Below are 9,544 nucleotides of genomic sequence, written 5' to 3'. Positions count from 1 at the left end.
CTTCTCCACTCTTGGTCGTTGTTCTAGGCTGGTTGGCCAGGTCTTTGTGTAAATTACAGACTTTTTAAGCACCTTGTGTTTTAGGCTGAAGATCTTTACAAAAATCGACCTGACTGGGCATTTTGCCTATTCTTTTTCCTGTGCAGTGAAGCTCCCCATCTGTTTCCAGGTGGCTTTGCAATTTAAACTTGAAAATGCTAAAGCCTTTTCCCGCAGCCACTCTGGGATGACTTGGTTGCTTTTCCACATCCTTTCAATTAATTCTTTGGCTTCGTGTATCCCTCAACATCCTCTTTCTCATTCCACTGTGAAATGAAATGTTTTCACATAATCCGAGGGAAGTAGTTCAACGTCCAGGTCACCACAGGTTGCCACCTGGATGTCTGGGCTTCTTAGTGTAACTGTGGATGGCGTTAAATAGCCTCGATACCCCTCCTTACCACCTTATCTCCTGTGTGTGTGTGTGTGTGTGTGTGTGTGTGTGTGTGCTCACAATTCTCTGTGTATACAATTCCTTGCATCACGTGCGCATCACAGACGCTGCATTGAAAAACCAAAACATCAAGAGCTATTTGTTAAGACTCAAGTACTGAGCACCCACTAGGAGATAGACCGTGGCTGGGTGCCTGGGGACGCGGCGAACGAGACAGAGTCACCACCCCTAAATGGGCAGCCAGTGGGCTCAATTTGGTGCCCAGATGTGATGTCTGGCCTATGAGGAGCCCAAACTGGTTGTTTAAAAAAGTTGTAAAAAAAAGCTGTAAATTGTGGTTAAGATGCACGTAACATGAAATTTACCCTTTTAACCATTTTTGAGTGTGCTGTTCAGTGGCATGAGGCACATTCACGACGTGTGTAACCACTGCCACCGTCATCTCTAGACCCTTCTCATCCGCCCAAACGCTAACTGTCCCCATTAAACAACTCCACACTTGGGGTTCTCCCACCCCTTGACTGGGGGGAATACCGCTGCTCTGAACAGGGGTGCACAACAGCAAGCAGGGCCTTTATATACACTGAATGAGTTGTCAACGTCTAGTAATTGGGAGAGTCACGCCCCCCCCCCCCCCCAAGAATAGCTGGTGTTCAGCTTCTTGTGACAATCAAGGCAGTCTGGCCACACGGGCTGCTGCCCCTTGTGTCAGCGGTCAGCAGAGTACACAGGAGCGTCCCCTTACCCTGGGGCAGTGTCATCAGCCCTGAGACCGAAGGCTGACCATTGTACGTTACTGTGCTTATGCTCTTGTTTTTCTTATAGTTATGAAAAAAAGCAAAAGAGTTCAATTACCTGCATCTCGAGCAAAGGTGGCAAATGAAAAACAGGTGGTGAGGTCTCCATGTTTCTGGGAAAGAAGAGTATTCCTGCATATTGAACATGCAAACAGGTAGGTCTGTGGGCAAAGATTCGTCTCGTGTTATGAAAGAAACCAGCCCTTCGCTCATTTATATTTCCTTCTGGGCGCTTCAGTGGGACTCTGCGGGGCGTTCTTGGCGGTCTAGATTCCAGATGTAGCTGAGTCCTATTAATGGGTGAGTCATCTGGATAACGACCTCCTACTCGCCTGCATTGCAAGTTGTTAGACGTATAAAGTCAGCAGGGACAGTGGGTTGAATGGTGTCCCCACCAAAAAAGAGCTGTTCAAGTCCTAACCCTTGGTGCCTCTGAATGTGATCTTTTGTGGAAAAAGGGTGTTTGCAGATGTAATTAAGGATCTGGAGATGAGGTCATCCTGGATGACGGTGGCCCCCAATCCAATGACAGGTGTCCTTATAAGAGACAGGCATAGGAGAGACGACAGAAGGGAAGGCTGCGCGATGATGAGACTGGCGTGAGCAGCCACAAGTCCCCAAATGCTGGCAGCCACCAGGAGCTGGAAGAGGCCAGAAGGGTCCCCCCGAGGGAGCGTGGCCCTGCCGACACCTGGATTTCAGACTTCTGGCCGCCAGAGCTGTGGGAGAATAAATCGGGGCTGTTTCAAGCCACCCGATTTGTGGTACTTTGTTCCAAAGCCACAGGAAACCAGCACAGCAGGTAACTGGGTTGGTTGTGGGGGTGAAAGGAAGCTCGATATCGGTAACTTGAAAGCACAGGTTCAGTGGACTCAAAATACGGTGGCTTATGGCTGCCCATTGGTTGGCCTTGTGGTCAGAATAACAGCACAGAGAGGCCCCGCCCAGCCTGCGTAACAGTAAAGGGGTTCCTGCTTCCTGAGGTGCAGAAACTCCACGGAACCCCCACACTCACAAGGAGGAATCTGGGCACAGAGAGCATGGAATGATTTGCTCCTTGTCTCATATACAATCAGTGACAAAACTGGACATGGAACGGAACAAAAAGAAAGAGTGCAGTGTGGGCCACGATGAGTCATGCTCCCCGTTCGGACAAGTGGTGGCAGGACCCTAGCCTGGCGTGGTATCTTGAAGAACAACCATTAGGTCCACACAGCATCTCTTTGGGGTTGGAACTTGTGGTTCTCTGGAAAGGACGAACATCCTTCCCTCCCCGTGCTTACAGGTCCCCCAAATCTCTTTGCAGAATCGACTTACCCGTGTCTCATTAGGGAAGAATGCCAAACAGAAAACACGAATTCTTTGATAGAGTCTTAGGCGAAGCCACAGGAGAACCGAGGGACCTCAGCTGACTGCCAGCCCGCCCGTCAGAGTCTTTTCAGGGCGGATCTCCCTGGTGGTGGGGGGGGTGCAGCTTGGGCGGAGTGACCCATGCTCCTTCCGTTGCCAGGGCTAGACGTTACAAACTGTGTGCCGCTGCCCCTCACCTGCTGTTTAGCTGACGTCTTCACGGGGACACAGGACTTCTAGAGGGCTGTCCTCTGCGGCTGGTCTGTTCTAAAAGGCTGGTTCTTGCGTTTGTTCTCCAGAGTGAGTTTCTCCCAAGGAGCGGCTGGTTGGAAGAACCACTTCCCGGGCCGGCCCGGTGGCTCAGGTGGTTAGAGCTCCATGCTCCTAACTCCGAAGGCTGCCGGTTCGATTCCCACATGGACCAGTGGGCTCTCAACCACAAGGTTGCCAGTTCAAGTCCTCGAGTCCTGCAAGGGATGGTGGGCAGCGCCCCCTGCAACTAAAATTGAACATGGCACCTTGAGCTGAGCTGCCGTTGAGCTCCCGGATGCCTCAGTTGGTTGGAACCCATCCTCTCAACCACAAGGTTGCCCGTTCGACTCCCACAAGGGATGGTGGGCTGTGCCCCCTGCAACTAAAAGAGAAAGGACCAACTTGAAACTGAACGGCACCCTCTACAACTAAGATTGAAAGGACAACCTGACTTGGAAAAAAAGTCCTGGAAGTACACACTGTTCCCCAATAAAGTCCTGTTCCCCCCCAAAAAAAAAAATTCCCAGATTCATAATTATAAAAAGAAAAAAAGAAAAAGAAAGAACCACTTCCCTAATTTACTCCAGGTGGGAATACAGCCTGCCCGTGTATTTTATTAACAGGGTCAGAAGGATCTACTCAGGTGTGCTCTGTCCACGAAAACAAAAACAAGCTCACAGTTGCTTGGATCCGTTGATGGAAAAGCGCCATTTCCTGTGTTGAGCCACCTGGAGTCAATTCACCAGAATTTGGTTGACACCCCAAAGCTGGGGCCCAAAGAAGCCTTAAGGAGTTTCCTGCTGCGCCCTCAAGTGTCCCTGTCTACCATCCCCCAGCCTCTCTGTTGGAGGAATCGGGGCTCCAGCCAAGCTTGGGTGGGAGTTGGGTGGACCTCCTCTGAGTGGGGACAGGCCAAGCTGCTCCTGCTGGCTCCCCTCACCCAGCCCATCCCAGTGGGTCCCCCCACCAGCATTTATTAGCCAACCAGAGGGCCTGGACAGCTGTGTGGGAAACAGCCAAGCAAAGGGGTCCTGCTATTGAGACTTTCTGGCGTGAAACATGGCCATTATGCAACATCCCTGCTTTTGAATGTGTGTGTGTGTGTGTGGCACAGAATCTGTTTTTCGTTTTTGTTTTTTAAATTGTGCTAAAATACATATAACATAAAACTTACCATTTCAACTATCTTAAGCGTATAAATTCTGTGGCATTTAATTCATTCACAATGCGTGCCACCATCCCCTCTATCTAGTTCCAGGACATTTCCATTGCCACAAAAGAAGATCTGTACCCATTAAGTCACCCCCATTCCTGCTCTGCCCCCCCAGCCCCTCGTCACTATTAACTATTTTCTGTCTCTAAGGGTTTGCCCGCTCTGGACATTTCCTATAAATGGAATCATAATATGTGGCCTTTCATGTCTGGCTTCTTGCACTGAGCGTAACGTTTTCAAGGTTCATCCATGTTGGATCACGTGTCAGCATTTCATTCCTTTTATGGCCAGATAACATTCCAATGTGTGCATGTATCATGTTTCATTTATCTGTGCTTGTGATGGACACGTGGGCTGGCTCCACCTTTTGGCTGTTCATAGCAGAACATTTGTGTACAAGTTTATATTCGAATACTTGTTTTCAATGCTTTTGGGTCTATACCCAGGAGTGGGATTGTTGGATCATATGGTAATTCTATATTTAACTTATTGAGGGACCACCACACTGTCCCCACAGCAATATATGAGGGTTCCAACTGTTCCATATCCCTGCCAACACTTGTTATTTATCTTAAAAACAATTATTATAGTTGTCCTGTGGGGGAAGGGCCATGTCACTGTGCTTTGGATTTGCATTTTCCTGGTGACTGATGACACTGAGCATCTTTCCTCGTGCCCGGTGGTCATCTACACAGCCTCCCTCATGTTTTACCAACACCCTGTGCAGCCATGGGCAAGTCACTCCCCGCCGCTCAGCTTCACTTTCCTCATCTGTCCGGGAGGGATTTGAACGAGGTCAGTGGCCTTCAAGCTGCTTTGTCCACGTGATCCCTAAAAACCTTTGGGAAATCATGCCCTTTAGCATCTTTTCGGGTTGATAGTTACCATTTTTTTCATCACTTAAGTTTACAAGGTTGCAAAGGATGTGATTTCCAGTGCATTGTAAAATCGTTTAAAACACAAAACGGTTCCTCACTGTAGAGAAGAAAACTTGATATTTTGCTGTTTCCCATGTCATTGAATGAATCGAAGTCCTCAGTCAAAAACCAACCAAGCCAGCAAACCACTCAGCACCCTGAGATAAACCAAACCCACAGACCCCCAAATAATAAAACCCTGCTATTTCCTGTGAACCCGGGCTCCACTCCATAACAAGAATTTTTGCTCTCCCCGTTTTGTGCCCTAACCTTTAGGATCAGTATAATCACGCGAGAACTAGCTGCTGGCCCACCTGGGACAGATGAATGGAAATGTGGTGACTTTCATTCTCTAGTGATTCCCCCCACCCCTTTAAATACTTGATGGCTTTTGTGTTTGGTGAGCCAGTCCTGAAGTCTGCTTCCTTTGTGCTCTGCAAGAAAACTTTTTTCTAAGTGCATCTGCCTCCAGTTCTCCTGGGGCTTTTCCTTTCAATGTATCAAATGAAATATAAATAATGTACCAATGTGACCCCCCCACACAAGACCAAAGACCTGGACAAATTCTTCTTGCTTCTTTCCCCTCCCCCCAGGAGTCCTGTTTCACTTCTTCCACTGAATTGTATTTTAATAAAAACATTTTTATGCTTGAAAGTAATCCACCCATCACTCAAGCACAGGTGTCTGCAACGAAATCATAGACATAATTTAAATTTGTGTTATCTCCTGTGATTCTAAGGCTTTCAGTATTAAAAAGAAATTACTCTGGATTGAATGTTAATACAATTAACCAGTTCATCAACATAAATATAATAACGTTATGGTATATATTGATTTTATATCCGCATAAAAGTTCAATGACTGTTGGGCTGCATCTCTTCGGGAGAGGACCGGGGTTGTATGTTTTCAGATGGTTCATGTGTCATTGGATGAATATTACTGATTATTTGAGACGTGGTTCTGAGAAAATTCCATCCCTGTTTTGCATTTTTATTGGCGCAGACTCTGAGATAAGTTGTTTATATTAATTCACACATGGTAACGGGATAGTTTTGTTAAAGCTGCCTTGCTCCACTTTTTGAACTTCTTTGGAGATTGAAGCCAAAAGCCACTCAGTGATTTATTACCAAAAACGAAACAAAAAGATGGACCGGATTAGGTTCTCTTCAGGATGGAAAACATTCCTGCCTCTGGGGCTTGACTTCACCGCACTTGGGGTACGTGCGAGGCCAGGTCCCTTCTCCGCACCCAGATCCCTCCCTCCTCCCTCCAGCTGCCAGGTGGGACGCAGGGGGCGACTTCAGTAGGCGCGGTCTGCTCTGGGTTAGGAAATGGAGACGTCTCAGGTCGGTGTGTGTGTGTGTGTGTGTGTGTGTGTGTGTGTGTGTGTGTTGGTCCCAAGGCTCAACCCTTCACAAGCCCTCCTCGGAAAGGCGCCGGGCGGTCCCCACCGGGACACCTTGGGAACCGGCCCGTTGCGCATTGGTTGTGCTGGTGCCCGGGGCCTCGGGAAAGCTGATGCCTGTGCTTCCCGGCGGGATGAGGGGTGGGGGGTGCTGGGGCGGCCGCGCTGACCATTGGGTTGGGGGGGTGCGCGCCCCAGGGAGCCGCCCCGCCCCTGAAGTGACCCCGCAAATCGGGGTGCAAAGAGAACGAAGAAACCTGTGGCCTGCTGGTCACAAAGGGCAAGGGAGCACTAGCCTGCTGCGCGTGCGTGGACCCAGGTGCGACCCCGCAGCGGCTGAGCCTTTGAGTGTAGCCGCTGGGAGGCCGGTTCGCAGTGCACAGCTTCCCGTGTCGGGGTCCCGAGTGGGTGCGGGCATGTGTGTGTGTGTTGTACGTGTATTTATGGGGTGTGTGGCTGGGATGTAGAGTGCATGGTGTGGGGTGTTATGTGTGGTGTGCTTACACATGTTCCTCGTGTGCATGTGTGGGGCGTGTGCTTTGTGTGTATATGGTGTGTGTGTAGGATATGTGGTATGTATAGCGTGCTTGTGACGTGAATGTACAGCACGTGTGTACCCTGCGTGTGCCGCTTGCGGGGTTCCATGTCCAGTCCCTCCTGAGCCCCCAGCTCTGGGCTCAGAAGACAGCATTTCTGATAGCCAGTGGCACCGGAACCTTGTGGAAGTACGTAACCATGGTAACAAATGCTTTTGCACCCCTGCATGCAGCTGGGGTGGGTGTGTGGGTGGGGGGGTGCAGTGAACACTCCTGACCCTGGGCATGGGGGAGAGGAGGCACCCAAGGAGAAGCCCAGGCTGGGGTCTGGACACACTGCCCTCCTCTGTCCCTGCTGCTTGCCTGGGGGACCAGCTACCTCACTCTGGTCCTCTGTAGGCCTGGGGTTGGGGGCCCAAATGATTCCTGCCATCTGGGGCGTGGGCACAGCAAAGCAGTGGTGTCTTAGGGTCCTGCTGGCTAGAGAGGAACCTGCTTGTTCTAAAGGTGGCCTGGGCTGCGTCACAATCACAGTTGTCTGGTTATATGACCCAGTTTGACACAGTGGAGAGGAGAGGACCTGGGCCGGCAGCTCACTAGGTTCTGGAAAGAACAGAGGGTGACACTGCCTCAATTCTTACCCAATTTAACACGAGGAAGTTGGGCTACATCAGTTTTCATTCATTCATTCATTCATTTATTCAAACCTTTATCAAGTTCTGTGATTCTCAAGTGCGGTGCCTGGGCTAGCAGCATCAGAATCACCTGGGAACTACTCAGAAAGGCAAATTCTCAGGCCCACCCAAGACTTACCAATTCAGAAATGTGTGTGTGTGTGTGTGTGTGTGTGCGCACCCCACATCTGTGCAGCATCAGATCTAACAACAATATTTCGAGGCACACTCAAACTTGAGAACCACTGATCCAAGATGGCCTTTGTGCTAAGCATGGGACTATGTGATCTCTCCCCTCAAGAGATCCTAAAATGAACCTGGTTTGGAAAGTTCTAGTTCTTTTCTCCTGGTATTCACTTGGGGCTCCATCTACTACTTGAGGAAATGTTCCTACTTCTTGCCCACTTCCTCAAGGCTGGTCTGAGGAGGAATGAGGCTACCTCAGAGGAGAGGGAGAAGCTGGAGGAACAGGAGGGTCTGAATTCCTCTGCACTTCAGAAGCTGCTGGAGAAAGGCTTCAAGGGATGTTGAGGAGCCCAAGGGCGCCGCCTCCTGGTGACGGCATGCAGGACTGGCTCTAAAGGGTGCAGAGCCTCCCGACAAAGGGGACTTTCGCTGTCCCAATCATACACCCTGCCATGCACGAACTGCCCAATCAGCACGCAGATGTTTCAGCCATTACTGCCAGCACCTGGAATGGCCAGCTTCCAAGAAGGGCTTGGGCTGACAGACAGCTGTGTGCAGATGACATATATGGGTGAATCATCCCCGGTCATCTCCATGTGACTCCAGAGTGCAGTGCACTGCTGTGTTTCAGCTGGGGTTTTCTCCAGACTCAGTTTCAGTTGGGCTGATAGTGAAATAAACTTTGTTTGGTGAAATGCGATATCAGTTTTCAACAGTGTCAGTGGCCAGGAAGGGTGCAGGGCACCTGGGAAATACAGTGGGATTCTGCAGAAAAGCCTGGGGGAGTCTTTGGACTGAGTGCTGCCTTCCAGAAGCTTCCCCAGGGCGACCACATGGTTGGAAGGGAGAGGAGGCAGGCAGGAGCGTGGGCAACCTCCAGCAAGTTGGCCTAAGTTGACCTCTTTTATACATTTTGTCATGTTCACTAGACACCTCTTATTATTTAGTCGACATTTTTCTTTAAATCAACTCATTCATTTTCTTAATTTTAAAAGGAAAAAGTTGAAAATAACAGATGTAAATGGAAAATCAGTAGCAGTCACCCAAACCGGAAGGAGATTGTGCAAACAAATACAACGCAAATGAAACAGCATCGTGACATCCCACCCAGAGCTCCGAGCCTGAGGCCTGTCCGTGCTGCACAAGGGAGGTGTTTAAGGCTTAGTCTCACCAACCAGAAACAAGTGAAACAAGAGGGCTTGGAGGTGAGTGGAAAAGGGAGGAGGTGTGCCTTTCTCGCTGCTCCATACCCCGTCTCTGGGGAACTCCTCAACAGAACACAGGCCTTCCGTGGCCCAGGCCCTGTTCAAAGCAATTTGCAAATATATATATATATATATATATATATATATATATATATATATATATATTTAAAGATTTTATTGGGGAAGGGCAACAGGACTTTATTGGGGAACAGTGTGTATTTCCAGGACTTTTCTCCAGTCAAGTTGTTGTCCTTTCAGTCTTAGTCGTGGAGGGCACAGCTTAGCCCCAGGTCCAGTTGCCGTTGCTAGTTGCAGAGGGTCAGCCCACTATCCCTTGTGGGAGTCAAACCAGCAACCTTGTGGTTGAGAGGACACGCTCCAACCTACTGAGCCATCTGGGAGCTCAGTGGACAGCTCAACTCAAGGTGCCATGTTGAATCTTAGTTGCAGGGGGCGCTGCCCACCATCCCTTGCGGGACTCGAGAAATCGAACTGGCAACCTTGTGGTTGAGAGCCCGAGCTCCAGCCAACTGAGCCATCCGGGAGCTCAGCAGCAGCTCAGCTCAAGGTGCCATG

The sequence above is a fragment of the Rhinolophus sinicus genome, chromosome 12 (assembly GCF_057876585.1).
Source record: "Rhinolophus sinicus isolate RSI-liver-muscle chromosome 12, RSI-T2T, whole genome shotgun sequence".
NCBI lineage: Eukaryota > Metazoa > Chordata > Mammalia > Chiroptera > Rhinolophidae > Rhinolophus > Rhinolophus sinicus.
Note: the sequence above shows the minus strand (reverse complement) of the source record.